The sequence below is a fragment of the Dipodomys merriami genome, unplaced genomic scaffold (genome assembly GCF_024711535.1).
Source record: "Dipodomys merriami isolate MVZ:Mamm:240054 unplaced genomic scaffold, mDipMer1.0.p SCAF_295, whole genome shotgun sequence".
NCBI classification, from domain to species: Eukaryota; Metazoa; Chordata; class Mammalia; order Rodentia; family Heteromyidae; genus Dipodomys; species Dipodomys merriami.
Window position 1 is genome coordinate 764,004 of NW_027204437.1, and position 13,348 is coordinate 777,351.

Here is a 13,348-nt window from a genome sequence, read left to right on the forward strand (position 1 = left end):
TGATTTCACTCTGAGCATGCTAATACACAAGCATCGGTGTGTGTGCACGTGTAGGTGCGTGCGCACACACCCACAGACACACCCACACATTTAATCAAAATAACATCATATCAGTGTTCTACACTAATTTCTTTGTTAATGATATTATATGGATAAAATAGAGGAAATAACTATTCCATCTCAGAAAATTTGTATACATATTTTAATTGTAAAAATACTTTACAGAGGGGTCACATTTACATGAGCAAATAATGAGTACAATTCCTAACAAGCATTGTTACCTCCTCCTTTATTTTTCCCCCATCATCCCTACCCTCCCACCTCCACAAATACACCCCCCCTTCCCCGGCCTAAATTGTAAAGTTCATTTTTCAACAGAATGTCTTGTGCATCTCATTGTTACAATTGGTCAACCTGTATCCCTATTTAAGTATTTTTATTTCCCTTCCCCTCCCCAAATTAGAGAAACATATACATAGGATGTAGGGGCACCAACTTCAAATACAGTGAAAACGGGGGTTATAGTGTGGGAGAGGAACATACAAAGAAACAAAAAATATCCCATTGCACATTATAAGTACGTTAGAAACAATAGAGATAAAACTACTTGTTTCCCTATCTTGGGGTTCATTTCCCTTAATATCATCTTATCTGGTCATATGCACATGGCTTTTGACCTTTTCTGCTTATCCCAGACATATATTAGTTATTGAAAATAATGGAAACCATGGGACGTATGTTTCTTTGGACTTAGCTTACTTCACTTAATGAATTTTTTTTTCTAAGTCTTTCCAATTCCTAAAAAATTGGGCGATGTAATTGTTTCTGATGGAGGCATAGAATTCCATTGTGTACATATACCACATTTTCCTTCATCCATTCATCTACTGAGGGCCATCGGGGTGGGTTCCGTATCTTAGCTATTGTAAATAATGCTGCAGTAAACATAGTTGTGATGGTAGTTTATTTGTGAACATTTGGTTAAATCCCCAAAAGTGGGATTGCTGGGTCATAGTGGAGCTTTTTATGGAGTCTTTTGAGGACCCTCCATACTTTCCAAAGTTGACACTCTCACCAAGAATGCAGTAGGGTTCCTTGTGGCCACATCCTCTCCAGCATCTGGAACACTTCACGAATTTAGGTGTCAACCGTGCACAAGGCCATGATAATCTTCTCTGTAATGTTCCAATTTTAGTGTATGTGCTGCCGAATTGAGCACAAAACATTTTATTTTTTTGGGTCCGGTCATGGGGCCTGAACTCTGGGCTTGGGCACTGTCCCTCAGCTCTTCAGCTCAAGGCCAGTGCTCTACCACTTGAGCCACAGCACCACTTTTGGCTTTTTGTTCATGCGGTGCTGAGAAATAGAACCCAGGGCCTCAGGCATGCAAGCCAAGCGCTCTACAACTGAGCCAACTTCCGAGCCCGCACAAAACATTTTTTATATATAAAGTGCAACTGATTTTCTTAAACTAGACAATTCAAAAAAGTAAGTTCAAAGGAATTTTCATGAAGTTTTAGAACCATGTATTTCTTACATAAGCACACATTTAAGAATAAAGTCAAGATTGACATGTCAAAAATTAAATAATTCCAGATAATTGTTGTTTGAGATGTGTGGGAGGAGGAATTCCATTATTCTATACAAGGCACCTGTCATAATGAACACTGCAGCAAGTGTTCAGGTTTGTTAAAATTTTAATGTTTTAAATGTATTTAAATTTGAGAATTTGCTTATATATGCCAAAATTAGGACGGTTTGGCAGGTCATAAAACTTTTCTATAAAGTATTTAAGATTTATGGTAGCAGATATATGCTACTAAGTATGTACATTTCAGAGTTTATAGAAACATTACTAATGAGAATTTGCAAAGGTTTTGTTTAAAGAAGCAGAGTGAAGAGTTAAGACTGTTAACTACACAGTTTCTGTTAAAACTTTAGAACTTCCATACATTACTTTATAAGTTCGTGAGGAACAAATGATGATATAAGCCATATAAAAAAGATGAGATGAGATGATCCATAAAAAGTAATCTTAGTGGGCAAATTTAAAGATTACTCATAGCCTATAAAACTCTTGTTCAACATCAAAATCTTAGCCAGTGTTAAATGTACAGGAATATGAGAAAATAGTAAAAATCTAATTTGTACTACACTTCAAATACTTAAAACACTGATAATTGTTTTTTTTATTTTATTAATTATTAATATTTAATTATTAGTTTTCTTATTTGTAGCATTATTTCCCTTTTAATATAATACAACTTTTTGTAAGTCGAAATCAAGAGTTACTTTGAGAAGGTAACTGGGATGGCCAAGCCAATTTTTAATAGGTGCATGTGAATTTACAAAGAGGAAAATAAAGAACAAAATATTTATTAAAAATTTATCAAGTACAGTCTGAATCAGGAGGGATGATAAATGTCCACACCTAAAATCTTAACCCTAGGCTGAAGCCGCGGTATTACAGAGTTCAGGCCACAAAAGTGAGAGGCTATGTTTTGTTTTGTTTTGTTTTTTATTTTGATTTTGTTGGTTATGGGGCTTGAACTCTGGGGCCTGGGTGCGGTCCCTCAGCTCAAGTCTAGCACTATCACTTGAGCCACACCACCGCTTTTGTCTTTTTCTACTTATGTGTTGCTGAGGAATCAAACCCAGGGCCTAATACATGCAAGGCAAGCTCTCTACACTGAGCCACCTTCCCGGCTCCTGAGAGACAGTGTTTTAAAAAATCATCTAAACATTTGCTTTCTGCATTGGGTTATATAATGAAATATATGAATATCTTTTTGTGTTTTTTGTGAATTGGTATACTTCTAAATTTATACTAACTTCAGCCACTTAATCCTTCTCAAAGTCATGAAATATCTCTGAGAGTTTGCTTCTGTGAAGATTGCTTTTGCATTTATAATTTCTTCTGAGTCATTTTTATTTTTATCAAAATCATTTTATATTTTATGTTGATGGGTTATCATACATCAAATACCTTCAAATGTACATGTAGAGTATAAAGATAGCAGTATGAATATTCTCATACAGCTCTTGTTTATCTTTTATGCATTTTCAGTATTATATTTTTCTCTCTCTATCACTCTCTCTCATTTTCTCCCTTTCTTTTTCATGCTCCATGTCTGCTACTTATAATTCCTGCTCTTCTACTATTGTCCTTCAGGATCCACTGGTTTTGTGGGAACACGATAGGGACCAACAGTTTCCCTTGCATTCTTTAAGAATTATAAGAGTGACGTGATATTATTCTTTGCCATTCTAAATGGCAAAACAACATATCTAGGAATTCTTTTTCACTTTTACTACTATTATAAATTTTACCTCATAGGAATCATAGGAACGGATAAGATACTTTAACTTGTGACCTAAAAGTTCTTTTTTCTTTTACAAACAACCTTTTTCTTTGATTATCAATAAGTAACTACATGTAGTGAAAACAAACCTATCCTATGGAAAGTAGAGTGAAGTTTTTCACAGAGATGAAAAACAAGGTAATGGGGGGGAGTTCTGGGAAGATGGCGGAGGAGAAGCTGGAGGCTAAACAAGGTCTCGCATAGAAAGCAGTTTTATAGTTCCAGTGAACAGTCCTAAGCCAGAGAATCACACCAAGTGTGCCATCACAGGACAGAGAGTTAGGCCAGAGAGGAAAATCCAGGCAAGGAGACAGATCTGAGCTCTTGACAGCAGCTGCCACTGAGGCGGCAGTGGTGGCAGCGGAGGCTGTAGCCACCATACCTGCAATACGGAGATTTCAGGATGAAAGAGCCAGACATGGCAGGCAAGAGGATTCTATTCAACACCACCAAGAACCAACAAGGAGCAGATACCTTCATCCTACAGTTCACAAACCAGAGACAACCCAGGAACCTAATGTCCTCAGAGGAGGGAAGGCCACTCCTCCCCCCCATTACCAGAGATCTCCATCTTTGATACTGACAAAGCTCAGCTGAGCTGCTAAATCCAACTCAGGCCTTGGAAGAAAACTAGAGTCATTTAGCAGGTCACAAGAACCTAACGGATCTTCCAGACTCAGCTTCACCCAGGGAAAAGTCACCCAGCTTGGGCCACCAGCCCCAGGAGTGGGTTTCTTCACTGGGTAATTAGAGCCAGAGGCTGCCCGTCCCTTTAACAGCCTGGACAACCAATTGAAATTCAGTAAACATAAACCCTGAGAGTGGCTCCAGGCTGGGCTCTGTGAGTCTTTCACATTCTAGCCCCTCAGGGGAAAGCTACGGTTTGTTGAAAGTCCTCAACTCTACCCAGAACCTAACCTCATCACAGCATCTCCAAACTTGAGGAAACATCCATCTCCCTCTTTTGTGATACTATTGAACCATCCTATTGAACTAGCCTGGGAGGAGGAACACATAATCCTGGGTAAAGCAGAGCATTTTTCTGCCTGCTCAAACAAACTGACTTAAGAAACCAACCAAGCCACAGGAAAATCAAGCACCGCAAGCAGACCAGAGACTCCAACAAGAGGCTGATTATGACACAAGGGAGATACAGGATGTTCTCACCCCTCCCCCCAAAAAAATCAAAGAACTTTTTCTTTATTTTTTGTACCTTTTATAAAATTTTTTTCTAAAAGTATTTTTAAATTTTTAATTTTTACCTTTTTTGAAAAAAATTGTCTTCTAGAAACATTTTTTTCTTCCTCTTATAATTTACATTTTAGAGGTATATGTTTGTGAGTGTTTTTCTTTAATTTTTTTTTTACTTTTTTTTTATGTTTAGCTCTACTGAACTTTTGATCCTTTTTTTCTTTCTTTCTCATTCTTTTCACCTTTTCCTCTGTTTTGTTCTTCTTTGTGTGACTTAATTGCTGTTCTGTACAACCTCAGATATACCCGTAGTCGATTATTAGACCTTATCCCCCATTGTGTACACACTTAATCCACAAATTTATTACTCAATTCAAAACCTCTTGGACTTAAATTCCTTATTAGGAGTACTACCTCTTTATATCTATATAATATTTTTAAGTATCTTTATTATTAAGTTTTTAACATCCCCTTTATATCCCTCCCCTTTTCTCATTATATCCACATTCTTCTCTGAATATTTCATTTTCAAATATGCATAATTTTTAAGCATTGCAATTTTTAATTTTGTATTTTGTATTTATCCTTGTCTATTTTTCCCCTTTCTCTTTCTTCTTTTTTCTCTGTACTTTCATCCTATCCAACCTATTTCATGCTTTAACATTAGGACTTAGTTAAGTTGTCTCCCTGTGCTTTCCCACATCTTTCTATTCCTATTTTTACCCACATCTCTCCCTAAACCTCATAATTTCTGGTTTGTCAAATTCTTCTTTGTGGTTTGGAGCCCATTAAAATATAGCTGTTTGATGTTGAATAGATATATCTATTGAACTAGATTGTATCTGCAGACTTTTGACTGTGCAACTACAGACTTTGGTTGATACTTGCCTTAAGATAGTGTTCTAGCAGAAAACTGGTGTTACTTTAATGCCAAATGGGCAGAGAAAGCCAGAAAAACACAAGAAAAATGGCAAGTCCGGGTGTCTCAACTCCCAGTCATGATAATCAGGGGACAGAATAGATAAAGAATAATCCAGAGGTGAGTTCCCAAATAGCTCTACCAACAATGCTGGCAAACATGGTAAATGAAAAGTTTGAAAACATACAAAGGACTCTGTTTGAGCGTGATAGCGAGAGAGAGGTAGAAAACCAAAGGTCAATACAGGAAAATATTGAAAACCTACAAAGGACTCTGTAGGAGAGTGATAGGGAGAGAGAGGAGGTAAACCAAAGGTTAATACATGAATATCATGAGCATTAGGAAGCTACTCAGAAACTGATATAGGAATTGCGTGAGCAGCTTGAGAACACTAGAAGAGAAAGGCAGGAATGGCGTGAACAGGCAGAGAACACTCAAAGAGAACTACAGGAATGGCATGAATGTGAGGAAGCTTAGCAAAGAGTAATACAGAATTGAGAGAGCAGGATGAGAATACACAAAGAACACTAAAGGCATTCATGGAAACAATTAACAAAGAGCTGAAGGAAGTCAGGGAGACCACAAAGGGAATGGTGAATGGAACCCAACAGAAGGAATGGAAGTCCAAGGAAACCATATCCAATCAACTAAGTGATTTGAGAATAAACACTGTACAACAAATTAAGGAAGTAAAGAAGTTCATACAAGATCTAAAACAAAGCTCCAACAAAGAACTTGAAGCCATCAAAGCTGACCAATTAGAAGGAAAAGAAATAAAAAACAAAGTAGAAATTCTCAAGAGCAGGTTAGACCATACAGAAGATCAAATCTCGGGGATTGAAGACACCCTACATATTATAGCGAAAGAACATACAACCATCCAAGACAAGTCCAAGAAATATGACAGATCTTTTCAACACTTGGAAGACATCATCAGAAGGCCTAATCTGAGGAAAATGGTTGTAGAGGAGCACCTAGAATCAGAAGTTAATGTTCTAGGAAATTTGTTTAACAGGATCCTAGTAGAGAACTTCCCAAACATGCAAAAAGATAGGCCTATTCACATACAAGAAGCTTTTAGAAGTCCAAATAGACCAGACTAAAATAAGACATCCTACCATCACATTGTAATCCACATAGGATCAGTTCAGACCAAAGAAGAGATCCTTAAAGCTGTCAAGGTGTAAAGATTAATCACCTATAAATTGAAACCAATTAGAATCACCTCAGATTTCTCAGCAGAGACAATCAAAGCAAGAAGATCCTGGAATGATGTATGCCATGCCCTAAAGAAAAACAATTATCAACCAAGAATACTGTACCCAGCTAAAATCTCCTGCATAACTGAAGGCTAAATAAAAACTTTCCATAGCAAAGAAAAACAAACAATATTTGTCCACCAAACCAGCCCTACAAAAGATTCTTAAAGATGTCCAACAAGACCACAATAAAGGCCAAGAAACCGTACCCAAAATGAGAATCCAGGAACCATAGGAGGAATCCGGTTGCTGCAGCCCCCAAGAAGGTGGATTATATGGCAGGAACTCCCAAATACCTCTTAGTCTTATCTCTCAACATTAACGGACTTAACTCTCCATTTAAGTGACATAGACTGTCTAGTTGGATTAAAAAGCAAGATACTTTGCTCTGCTGCCTTCAGAAATCACATCTTTCACATAAAAACAAACACATTTTCAATGTTAAAGGCTGGAAAAAAATCTACCAAGCAAACAGTCCCCATAAACAGGCGGGAGTTGCAATCCTAATATCAGATAAAATAGACTTCAAATTAAAATTCGTAAGAAGAGATAAAGTAAGTCACTACATACTAATAAGGGATCTCTCCTTCAGGAGGATATTACAATTCTAAATATCTATTCGCAAAACAATGGAACACCCAAATTTATCCAAAAAGAAGTAATTTCCCTCAAATCCAAACATAGATCCAAAGACATTAATTGTTGCGGATTTTAACACAACCACTCTCCCCACTAGATAGATCAACTAGGCAAAAACTCAACACAGAAAATGCAGACCTAAACAACTGCATAGATCAACTAGATTTAACAGAATATTTCACCCAGCAGCATCAGAATACACGTTGTTCTCAGAATTACATGGATCATTTTCTAAAATAGACCACATTTTAGGCCACAAAGCAAAGTTGTCCAAATTCAGAAACATTGAAGTTATACATTGCATTCTCTCAGACCACAAGGGAATTAAATTAGAACTCAACACCAAACGCCACCAATGAAAGTCCAGTAACACATGGAGGCTGAACAACACACTGCTGAATCAGGAGTGGGTCATGGAAGAGATTAGAAAGGAAATTCAAATGTTCATAATATTCAACCAAAATGAGCACACAAATCACCAGTTCCTCTGTGACACAGCAAAGGCAGGGCTCAGAGGCAAGTTGATAGCTCTGAGTTCCTACATCAACAAATTGGAGAGATCTGAAACCAAAAATTTAATGACACATCTCCTTGAAAAAGGGCAGCAAGATAAACCCCAACCCAGTAGTCGGAAAGAAATAATCAAAATTAAATCAGAATTAAATGAATTAGAATCCAAAAAAAAAACTATAGAAAGAATCAACAAAACAAAGAGTTGGTTCTTCGAAAAAATTAACGAAATTGACAGACACTTAGCAAACCTTATCAGAAAAAGAAGAGAATACACCCTAATAAATAAACCCCGAGATGAGAATGGAAAAAACACCACAGACACAACCAAGATTCAGAAAATTATAAGGGAATACTTCTCAAAACTTTATGCTAATAAGTTTGAGAACTTGACAGAAATGGACCTTTTTCCTAGCAAATATTGACATGCCAAAACTAAACCAAGATGACTTAAACCATCTTAAAAGGCCCCTAAGCATTGAAATAGAAACAGCAATAAGAGACCTCCATTCTAAGAAAAGTCCAGAACCAGATGGATTTACAGTAGAATTCTACAAGTCCTTCATAGCAGAGCTCACATCAATACTCCTCCAACTCTTCAATGAAATTGAAAGAGAAAATTCACTACTGAACTCATTCTATGAAGCCATCATAACCCTCATCCAAAAACCAAGCAGGGACTCGTCAATGAAAGAGAACTATAGACGTATTTCTTTGATGAACATTGATGCAAACTTCTCAACAAAATTTTGGCCAATCGACTTCAACAATTCATCCAAGAAATCACACACCACGATCAAATAGAATTCATTCCAGGGATGCAAAGCTTGTTCAATATAAGCAAATCAATTAATATAATTCATCACATCAACAGGAGCAAGGATAAGAACCATATGGTTATCTCAATAGATGAAGAAAAAGCATTTGCCAAGATATAACACCGCTTTATGATGAAGGTTCTGGAAAAATTAGGAATCCATGGAACATTCCTCAATACAATAAAGGCTGTATATGACAAACCTATAGCCAGCATTATACTTAATGGTGAAAAACTAAAGCCATTTTCTCTTAACTCAGGAATGAGACAAGGATGTCCACTCTCTCCACTTCTCTTCAACCTAGTATTAGAATGCCTAGCTACAGCAATAATACAAGATGCAAACATAAAGGGGATCCAAATAGGGAAAGAAGAAATAAAACACTCCCTCTTTGCAGATGACATGATCTTATATTTAAAGAATTCTATAGACTTCACTCCCAAATTACTCAAGTTGATTGAAAACTTTGGCAAAGTAGAAGAGTATAAAATTAACACCCCAAAATCAACGGCTTTTCTGTATGCCAACAATGAGAAAAGTGTGGCTGAAATTAGGAAAGCAATTACATTCCTAATAGCCCCACAAAAAAAAAATACCGAGGAATTAATTTAACCAAAGAAGTGAAGGACCTCTATGAAGAAAATTTTAAAAAATTGAAAATGGATATCAGCACATAACTTAGAAAGTGGCAAAAACTCCCATGCTCCTGGATTGGAAAGATCAATATCGTGAAAATGGCAATAATTCCCAAGGCGATACCTATGAAAATTCCAACCTCATTCTTTAAGGAAATAGAAGAGCCCATCCAAAAATTCATATGGAACAATAAAAGACCCTGTGTAGCAAAAATGTTCCTCAACAGAAAGAACAATGTTGGAGGAATAGCAATACCAAATATCAAACTCTACTATAATGCCGTCGTAATCAAAACAGCTTGGTACTGGCACAAGAACAGACTTTAGGACCAATGGAATAGAATTGAAAACCCAGAAATAAACCTGAAGACCTATAGCCTTCTAATATTCAATAAGGAAGTTCAAAAAATAGAATGGAAGAGAGAGCCTCTTCAGTAAATGGTGCTGACAAAATTGGTTAACTACTTGTAGAAAACTAAAGCTAGATCCTTATATATCACCCTGCACCAGAATCAACTCCAAATGGATCAAAGACCTCGGAGTCAAAGCAGACACTCTGAAAACATTACAGCGTGTAATGGGAGAAAACCTAGGTCTCCTTGGCGCAGGCTGAAATTTTCTTAATAGAGACCCAGAAACACAACAAATCAAAGAAAGGTTGGACAAATGGGATTGCATGAAATTGCAGAGCTTCTGCATGGCAAAGGTCGTAGCTAGCCAGATCAATAGAAAGCCCACGGATTGGGAGAAGATCTTCACTAGCCATAGAAACTCAAAAAATTAAACTTCCTAACAACAAATTTTCAAAATCACCTGCCCAATAACTAAGTGGGCTAAAGACTTAAAGAAAAACTATTCTGAAGGGGAAAGAAGGATGGCCAATAGACACATGAAGAAATGCTCTAACTCCCTAGCCATAAAAGAAATGTAAATCAAAACAACATTAAGATACCACCTCACCCCAGTTAGAATGGCAAAAATCAAGAACTATAAGAACAAAGATGCTAGAGGGGATGTGGACAGAAGGGAACCTTATTGCGTTGTTAGCGGGAGTGTAAACTTGTTCAACCACTTGGGACAGTATTATGGAGGTTCCTCAAAAGACTCCACATAGATCTCCCCTATGACCCAGCAATCCCACTTTTGGCATTTACCCAAATATTCACAAAAAAAGACCACACTAAAGCTACCAGCACGACTATGTTTATTGTAGCATTATTAACTATAGCTAAGATATGGAACAAACCCTGATACCCTTCAGTATAGGAATGGATCAAGAAAATGTGGTATATATACACAAAGGAATTCTATGCCTCCATCAGAAAGAATGACATTGCCCTATTTGTTAGGAAATGGAAAGACTTGGAAAAAAATTATATTAAGTGAAGTATGTCAGGCCCAAAGAAACATAGGTCCCATGGTTTCCCTTATTTGCAATATCTAGTATATGTTTGAAAAGGTGAGATAAGGTTATGTTAGGTAAATTAACCCTAAGATATGTATTCAAATGCTTTTTTTCTTTCCTGTGATTGTTTCGAACACATTTATAAGATTATTTCTTTGTTGTTTCCATGTCCCTCCCACACAGTATAACCCCTGCTTTCACTCTATTTGATGTCCGTATAATTTGTGGAGGGGAAGGGGGAAAATCAAGTCGTTTAAATTGGGATACAGGTGGACCCATTGCAACAATGAGAAGTACAAGTCGTTATGTCAAAAATGAACTTTACAACTTTGTTGGGGTGGGGCGCGGGGAGTATTGATGAGGGGGTTGGGGGAGGATGGGGAGGATGTGAATGGGAAACAAAGGAGGGGCTACAATGCTTGATAAGAAATGTACTTCTTATCTTGCCCATGTAATTGTAACCCCTCTGTACAGTATTTTCACAATAAAAAAAAAGAAAAACAAGGTAATGGGGGAAGTGTGTACAAAGGATAGCCATCAGAGCAGTTTATTTTGTACACTTTGTGAGAATATGTACTGGGAACTATATATTAAATCATTAAACATATATATTTATTTATATATGCATATATGTGTGTATATGCCCTTATATATGTACACATGTATATTACTATACACACAAATACTCACATACATATATACATGTACACATGCACAGATGGAGAAAGACACATAGTTACAGCCAACACAATTTTCACTAGTTGTTGAATATACCTTAGATGGAATGCTTGGAACCAAATATTCTGAACATGTATTTGTCTCTAAGAGTTCTTTTACCACTGCTCTAATCTCTTAAAACTGGTAGGTTTTGACAGATTCGACTTGCAAAATGCAGTACAAGAGATAGCAAATCACTTGGAAATCTCAGTATGCAAAGATCATATGGTGTCTCCCTGCTCTCCATGGAATGCTTGCTCTTATAGACACTCTCAAAAACCAAAGCAGCAGGAAAATACCCTGTTAAAGAATAAAGTTACACGGCTTTAAAAAGCATCCTTCCTTGAGCCCTTTTCCAACAGCCAGCATCAATTCCTAAGCAGATTAGTGTGTCCTCAGAATACTGGAACTCAGGTCAACATTTAACCAACACATGTGTTAAGTCCTATGAGAGAAATGCTGACTGAGGTGTTGCTGATTTCCTGTCCAAGAAAATAAGAAAAAAAAGAAATTATTTTTAATGTATTAAAGTTTGAGAATAATTTGTAACCTGTCAATAAATGTGTAGAACACAACTATACCAACTGACAAAAAATTACGTGTATCATTTATGTGCTCTTAGACTTGGTGAGCGATTTTAAGTGTGTCTACACACGTAGAATAAGCATAAATCAAGCCAGCATTTCTTCATTTAAGATACAAGGTTGACCCGTTTTAACAATGAGATGTACAAGACAGTCTATCAGAAAGCAGGTTGAGAGATGAGTTGGAGAGGTGTGAAGAGAAGGGATAGTAGGGGACAAAAGGATAGGGTAAAAATGCTCAATGAGTAATGTACTCATTTTATGCACCAGTGGCTCATGTCTTTAATCATAGCTACTCAGGAGGTTGAGATCTGAGGATCGCGGTTCAAAGGCAGCCTGGGCAGGAAAGTCCGTGAAACTATTATCTCCAATAAATCACCAGAAAACCAGAAATGTTGTAGCTCAAGTGGTAGAGTGCTAGCCATGAGCTGAAGAGCTGAGGGACAGGGCTCAGGCCAGATTTCAAGCCCCACGACCGACCAACAATCAAGAAAAAAAAAAAAAAAAGAAATACTCATTACCTTACTTATGTAACTGTAACCCCTCTGTACACTATCTTTACAATAAAAAAATTGTAAAGATTAAAATATTAAAAAGATACAAGGAAAACTTCTGTACTTAGAGGAAGTTGTATTTGTCAATCAATATCAGTAAGGTATTGGTTTTAGGACCACAGGCATATTAAAACTTTGGATACTCAAATTCTCTACATAAACACAGTATATTATTTACATTAGAATCTGCCCACAAACTAGTGCAGTGTAATTGCTATGAAAATTTTTATTACATTCTATGTTTGTAATGAAAAAAGGAAAGTATATGTACTATCAACAGTTACAAATTTTTTCAGATAATTTTTGTCTGCATTTTGTGGATGGAATTGGGAGAGCAATTTTGAAAAGCACAAATTTCATCACTAGAACCGGTCTGCAAAATGTAACAAAGAGCTAATACAGCATCATTGAATAGTATGGAACTGCAAGGAGAAATACTTTAATTATCAGAAAGTGTAACAACCCAAGGACTTTTTAGAAATGCAGCTGCTAGATTTCTCATAGAGAGCTTTGATAACACTTTGTGAAATACAAGTCAGAAACTCACTGAAGTGTAGATGGTTTTCCCTCACCTTTCTATTATGCTCAGTTATTATCAACCTACATATAGCTAATCTTGAATAATCCTCTAATAACAAAATGTAGATGGAGTGTTTATATGCAGAAAACCTTGGAAGGCTAACTTTTTCTAATTAGCACAGTCTGTACTCTATGATCCAGCAGAGAAAAAACTAGGTAAATATGCCTTCTGAATA

The 13,348-nt window shown here is 36.6% G+C and overlaps 1 non-coding gene across 1 annotated transcript; it reads right to left on the reverse strand.

Annotated features, from left to right (window-relative positions):
- Window positions 1–1,113: 1,113 nt before the first annotated feature.
- Window positions 1,114–1,219, reverse strand: LOC138839167 (U6 spliceosomal RNA). Its single transcript, XR_011375890.1, has one exon. It is a non-coding gene; the product is annotated as a U6 spliceosomal RNA (small nuclear RNA).
- Between the last annotated feature and the right edge of the window lie 12,129 nt (window positions 1,220–13,348).